Source organism: Saimiri boliviensis, chromosome 12, assembly GCF_048565385.1.
Source record: "Saimiri boliviensis isolate mSaiBol1 chromosome 12, mSaiBol1.pri, whole genome shotgun sequence".
NCBI lineage: Eukaryota > Metazoa > Chordata > Mammalia > Primates > Cebidae > Saimiri > Saimiri boliviensis.
The window spans coordinates 74117231-74125028 of NC_133460.1; positions in this window are offsets into that span (position 1 = coordinate 74117231).

The window sequence follows — 7798 nt, forward strand, 5'->3', positions numbered from 1 at the left end:
TTTGGGGTGTTGGGAAGAAGAGTTAATTTCACATCTGGATCAACACAAGCAGCATAAACACGGTGTCAGGGAAGCAGGAGCTCAGGAGGCCGTGAGCACTGGAACCCAATTTACCTAGGGCTTCTATAAAGCATTAACAAATACTCTGAGAAAACAGAGCTGATGGTTAAGAACATTTTTGACACCCTGGAAAGTGTTGTGCTGAGAAAAATATTGTGAAGTTGGGAGCTTTGAGGAGCCTGCTAGGGAGAGAAGAAAGTCACAACTGACAGGACAGTACTCATAATCTAATCAAAGGATTTAGCCAATGTAAAGACAGATAGCACATGTGGGTATTCATTGAGATATTTCTGAGCTATAGGTCATTTATAGCAAGAAAGCAGATTTGAAATAAAACCAGGTATTTTATTAGGCCTCATTTATTCAAGATGCTCTGTGAGCATGAAGAATTGACAGGGCCAGAGAGCAAAGGTTAACACACTACAGCTCATGGGCTGAAACAAGTCTGTCACCTGTCTTTGTAAATAAAGTTTTATTGGAATTTGTATTGTCTGTGACTGCTTTTATACTACAACAGCAGAGTTGAGTAGTTGATACATAGACCATACTGCCCATAAAACCAAAAAAAATATTTACTATTTAGCCCTTAACAGAAAAAGTTTGCCATTCCCGCTATAGAACAGCATTATAGTCATGAGTCACATTCCTGGGATTCATGAGACATACAAGACTATAGGAACCACTGGAGTTTGTGTGCCAGTGACCTTTGGATAAAAGTGCAGAAGCTCACTGGGGGATTTCTTGGTTATCAGAAATGATTCAGCATTTCCTGTGAGATATAATTTAATTAAGTAATAATAAGTGTTTAAAGTAGAGCAAAGGGTTGCGTTCAATTGTCTCTTTTAGAGAACACAGGAAAGTCACCTTTTAGTGTTCAAATGATAATGGAAAAACTTACATATGGATGCCATCATTATCAATCATTTGGAAATGATTAGAGAAAGAAACAGTTCTAAAAGGCAGCCCAGAAGTTAAAGAAAGAGACTGTTGCATTGAACATCTGAGAAACTAGAATACATCGTGTCTTTATAGTGATTTGATTAGAATATAAAATATTTCTTTGGAAAGTGCTTTTGACTGATGTCTGTCCCTTAGTATCCTGAACCCACTGACCCAGTAAACAATCCCATTTATTCCTGTTGAAATCTTGGCAGGGTAAGAGGTATTTCCCCTAATCCTTGAACAATGACAAGAGACTAGGAATAAGGATGGGCACCAGGACTCCCAGCAGGAACTGGCATTTCCATGTCTGATGGGAGGGAGGTGACCTCCATTGAGACAGACTTTCTTGGCGTTTTCTTCCTCCTAGAACACACAAAGATGCAGAATGACTAATTAGTTAATGCTGCTGCATTATTAGAAGAGGCTGCTGGTGCTATGACTTCTGTCATCATTGTAGAAGTCAAGAATGCATTTTATTCTTCAATGTTTTCTTAAAATGAAAAGGCATTCTATCTTAAGAGATACTGCCAAAAGGCTCACATGACAGTGTCTGAGCTAGGCAAAGAAGTGGAGTTGAAACTGTAGGAACTTTATAATAATGTATCAACTCAGCTAGGCTGAACTGTGTTTCCCAGAAGTTCCTTGTGTTTCTGGTCAGGGTGAGTCAGTAGACATTTTTGCATGTGATTTAGAGGGTGGAAAAGAAGCAACTATTTAGCCTTTTTATCCTTAAAACACCCAAGCAGGTGTGTTTGTGACTCACAGAACATGATGGCTCATCTCCTGGCTTAACTCCTTGGTGTGCCAGACCTGCAACTATTCCACCTTCCCCTGAATCCTCCTTCAGCATCTCTGAATCCTGGGTCAGGCATGTGGTTAGCTCCATGATGAAGGGCTCCTACTTTTCCTGCAGGAGGAGTTAGAGACAGTGAGAGCTGACATGGGTTCTAGTCTATAGCCGTGGGGCTACAGCTCGTGGATGTGGTTCCAGCCTGTCCTTGCTCTGCCCACTGGACATCCATCCATCTTCCCATTTCTTCCAACTGCCTCATGTACTTGAAGCTCCAGCACCAGACATGAAATCAAAAGCCTTACAAAAGCTGCTTAGCCAGCTCCCACAATTGCATAAGATCAAATAACTATAAGAAACATGTACATATCCCTTCTAGTGGCTCTGCTTCTGTCACTGAATTTTGACTAATACACAGAGATATCAAGTGAAACTAGGAGTTAGAAAATTAGTGATCTACTTTCATTTCTGCCAATTCTGGCTCTGTCACTTTGTGAAAATTATTTTACTTTTTTAAGCTTCAGTTTCTTTAAAGTAGATGCCTTTTGCCAAATGATCCCCTTAAATTTCATTCCAGCTCTAGGGCTATCAGGTGACTTGATTGTACATCCAGGTATACCAGATGCCTCATAAATAACTCTCTAACTGCAATGTGTGGAGATTATGTTAGGATTTAATCTATTTTTACACTATCGTTGATGCTCAAATACATAGCTTGTGTGACAGAAAGCCCAGCTCAGGTCACAGTATGACCTTCTACTCCATAGCATAATTTTGTAGAGGATTAAGCTTTAAAGGGTAGAGTTGTAGAAGATAGGCTCTGGATAGGGCTGTGACTAGATAGGTAAGGTAAGTGAGGCACTTAATGCACATTAAGGAGATGCTCACTCACTCTCAGGTCTTGCAAGTGTGGGGTCAGCACTTGCATTACCTGCAGAGTGACTGTCTCCTTAAATTATGCCCTAGGCCCTCACTCACTTCACCTTCATCCAAGTCCTGGTTTCCGGAGACAGACTACTAGGTTTAAAGTAAAGATCTTCTACTTGGAAGTGTGAATGTACTTGTAGCCTCTGTTATTTTGTTATAGAAGCCTGAGCTAAGACACTGCTCAACTTTTTTCCAGAAACTCAATTAGCAGCCAGGCTCTTTAACGGCAGATAGACACCAATTCAAAAGTACCATACTGCATTATATTCCACATATAGTATTGGTTAATTATAATTCACCAAGCAATGGTGTCTGAAGGTCATTGCCCTATCTTGAAATATCTTTATAGAGTAGATAGAAACATTTAAAAATGGCCGGGCGCGGTGGCTCAAGCCTGTAATCCCAGCACTTTGGGAGGCCAAGGCAGGTGGATCACGAGGTCGAGAGATCAAGACCATCCTGGTCAACATGGTGAAACCCCGTCTCTACTAAAAATACAAAAAATTAGCTGGGCATGGTGGCACATGCCTGTAATCCCAGCTACTCAGGAGGCTGAGGCAGGAGAATTGCCTGAACCCAGGAGGCGGAGGTTGCAGTGAGCCGAGATCGCGCCATTGCACTCCAGCCTGGGTAACAAGAGCGAAACTCCGACTCAAAAAAAAAAAAAGAAAAGAAACATTTAAAAATAATAGCTATAAAACTGTACTGTTGTAGAGCCTTAGGTGATCAAATGACCTTAACCAAGTTTCTGATTAGTTTAACAGTATCATTGGAAGAGACTTATTCTTCTGTATACTAAACTGTAAGGCATTTGAGGGTAGGATCCATCTAATAATAATAACGTATGCCAGTTATTTAATATTTAGTGGCTATAAAGTGTCATTCTAAGTGGTTTGCATGTATAAAGTCATTTAATCCTGACAACTCTATTAGATTTTTAATTGAAAATTAGATTATCAATTAATTATTATTATTCCCATTTGATAGAGGAGGAAACTGCAACAAAAATACTAACGAATGGCTAGAGGAGCTAGTGAGTGGCAGGTCTGGGGTTGAACAAAGGCAGCCTAGCCCCAGAGCCCTGTTTCAAACGTCTGTCTCATTCACGGCTGAATTCCTAGTACTCATCCCAGAGCTCAACAGTTGGCTTCACTAAATGTTTATTTAATTAATGGCTATTTTTATTAGATGAATGTCAAAACCAGTCACATAAACTTACTGTGTATTAAAACAAGAGAGTACCCAGGAAATAGGGGAGAAACTGTCATTTAGGAACAGAGAAAGAAACCGATGGAGGAATAAAGCCTGCAGTAGGGAAGGTTCGCTGGGAGTTGGGTGGCTGCAATATGAGAGGAAATAGCGTTACTGCATTTCTGCATTACTGCATTTTTACTTGCAAGTGTGCAATGTTATACAAGTTATGTTATCCTTTTGAGTCTGTTTTCTCATCTTTAAAAAGGAGATAATCACAATATATATCATAAAGCTATTTCAGAGGTTAAACACAGTATTTTAAGTGGAACACCTAAAAGTTTCTGGCACATAAGTAGGGATCGATAAGTGTTAGCTGTCTTTATTTTTACTTTCATTATATGCAGAACATCAGAGGCACAGAACAGTGACACGTGGTTGAAATTCAATATATATTGACTGAGTGAATTAATGAATGAATAATGAATGACTAAAGATGGATCCATAAAGATAAATGGATTGCTAAACGGACAAAGTATGTTTTCTGAGTTCAGCTTTCCTAAATTTTTCCTCAGTCATTCAGAAAAAGACAAAGAAAACAGAGAGAACAATCACTGAAAAATTATTGGCAATTATCTCTATACTGGAGAAAACAATTTAGAACAACCTCTGCTGGTCATGATTGGGTTTAGGGATATGACTGGATTGGAGACAGTAAGGTGCCTTCTTTCATTCACCTTCCACAAAAACAAAGTACTACTATATTTGAACTTACCCAGTGGCTTTTACTCTATGTTACTGCTTATTTTTTTCCAAACATAAACAAACCCCTCCCCACTCTTTCCTTATATAAATATGCTCCTCTTGTTTTTGTTTCTATTTTTTTAAGTGTTTCATGCTCACTTGCCTATATTACAAAGGTAACTTGAAAACACAGAGGGCTACATAACTGTGAGGGATTTGTGCTTGTACCTACATAAATGTGAGGTACAAGGGATTATGTACTGCCATTTTGAGAACCCCTTATATAATCCTGCCTCTCTTCTTCAGTTTCCCTCTTTTTGATCAGAGTATGCTCCTGGTGTGAATCAGGCACAGGACCAAGAGTCCTAGTGGGACCAGCAAGAGGGTCACAGTAGGAGAAAGAAGAACAATTCCTACCAAAGCATGTTACTAAGTTTCTTTTTCTCAGGAGGTAATAACAGGAATGTTTTCATTTTCTCAGCTCTAATGATTTCATACTGAAAGACAAAAAAAGTCACAAGACCAGTAATCTCCATGGCCGGATTGACTCCAAGAGCTAAAATCCGAGGTAAGAGTCACTGTGCCCAGGTCTGCAAACATCATTCAGGAGCTAAGTCTTTCTGCTTTGGTTTGGCAGATAGGTGAGGAGGGTCCACTAACATATATTAACAGGGTGCAGTTTGCCAGGCACCATCCTTGGGGCTTTTCTTGGCTTAGCACATTTAATCCTTATGATAAACATCTGTGATAGGAAGCAGAGGCAAACAGAGGTCAAGCAACTTCCCCAGGGCCACACAATTAAAATGCTGCTCTATTTTGCTTTACATCTGGAAGACCTGGCAATATTATATTAGTTTGAAATATTAACCAAAAATATAAAATTACAAAGACAGGCTCCAAATAGTTCTTCAGGCTTTTGAAAAGTAAGAAATATAATTGAATTGTGAAAAATGTAGTCTTCAGTCTAGGTTTAAAAAGTAATTACGGAAAAACACAAAATATATGCTACTTATGTATGTGTTATAGTAGTTTTATGTATATATATTCATATTTTAAAATATATACTATAAAATTACTTTTATATATAGTATAATTAAAAGAATATACATGGTCTAAGTATATTATGATAAAAATAATATACAGTCTTCTTTCATATGTACACACACACAGAGACATATACATAATGGAAACATACAGAATGGTAAGAGATTTTTATCAACAATTGCTTGTAGTTAAGGTATAACATACTTGAGAAAAGGGCTTCTGTGAAAGATTAGTTAATATCAAAATGATTCGCCCTCAGAAAAATAGCCGCCATTCTTGACTGTATTAATAAAAATAGAATAACTCCCAAAGGGAGATAAGAAGCATTCTAAGCTGCACTAATCATGAGTTTCTATGTCATGCATTGTGTCCATTTGGAGCTACAGTGCTTTAAAGCTGAACTGAACTCTGGCCTTTCCACCACCCTCCTTGCCCTTAATATGGTGTATCCTCTTTTTCCTTTCCTCTTGGCTAACTGAGAGTTTAATTTCCAACCAGTTAAGCCAAAGAGGATTATTCTCTAGAAAAGGAGAGAGAATGAATTAGCAGATAAATGAAGAGTGTGAGGGAGGCCTTGAGTGGCCCTCAGGTTGGGAGAGAGTTTTGGAGAAGCATCCAGGAATTTGTTTTCTACCTAAGTGGCAGGTGCCAGAAAATAGGGAAGGACAGGAGTGTAGGGGGTTTGCATTTATGGAAGGATTCTAGATTTCTAAACATATTGACAGGAGATAAGTTCCTGTCATGACCCTTGGTTGGAGACCAGGGCTCCAGCCAAACCGCAAGGGATGATAGAGAACAACTGATAGAAAAATCCATTCATTTCCTGAGAAAGTAACAGGAAAATGTAAACCCACAACCAAAAAGTGACCTTCCCATGCTCCCAGAGAGGTAAAAGATTTGACAGTGGAAGCAGGGATTTTCTAGCCTAAATCTGGGTTATAAGCACTGCACTTAGGTAAGGAAGTGAAAAATGGTAGCCTATGGTTCCTGTGTGTGAATTAAATAGCAACTCAACACCATTTTGGACAAAAAATAGGGCCAGGATATAAGACATGGTGTGAAGCATCTAGTCAATTTCTTTGACCTGGGAATTCTAATTTCTGGAACGCATCCTATTGAAAAACCCACACAATTGTACAAAAACAGACATACAGTGATATTCATTTCAGCATCGTTTGTAATAGTGACAATCTGAAAATGACTTAAATGTCCAGCAAAAATGGATTAATTAAACATTAAAATACACCTATTAAATGTTGCCCTTGAAAAGAATAGCAAGATTATCTATAAGTACTAACATGGAGAGATATCCAAGATTTATCATTGAATTGAAAATCACAGCTATAAAACAGCGTGAGTGGGGAGAGATGAAAGGATATTATGATCCAAGTTTAACTTCAGACTTTTATTTTGTTTACATTGATTAATTTATAATATATAGATTTTATGTTTATAATTAGAAAATACATGCAAAAAAATTAAGGGCATCAATGCATAGCAAAGGAAAATACAAAGTGAAAGGAAGAATCTCCCACCATAGTCAGGAAAAAAGTGAAAGTGCTCTCAGGCAAACAGCAAATGAAGCAGGAAGAGGTTCCTTGAGACACAAGAAGGCAGGGGAGGGGTCTCCTGGGTACATTCTCCCTTCGCCTCTCACTACCTCTTCCAGTGTTAAATACTGCTGGATTTCATTACTGCTTTCAGAAGTTTCCACTCAGGGTAATGGTCTCTCCTGGGAGAGGACCCTCATTTCCTATTTTGTGATCTGCCATCTCTAAACACTGACCCCATTCTATAAACAGTTATGGTACTATTGAGTTTTCCCTTTAGTGTTCCATGTGCATCCACATGTAGGGTCTACATTGTTGCTGTTGATGAGGCAAGAGTTAATCAACTTTACTCTTCCCATTCCACAAAGATGGAACTACTGTGACTTTCCCAGAACCTCAGTCTTAGACTGGTTTGCATCTGGAACTGGATTCCAGGATATGGATTCATGAAACGTTAGTCATCACGTTTAATACTGAGAAAGGTCCGTGAAGGATCATCCAAACCAATGATTTTATTTCTCTGAGCATAAAAAGGAGACCTGTTTTATGA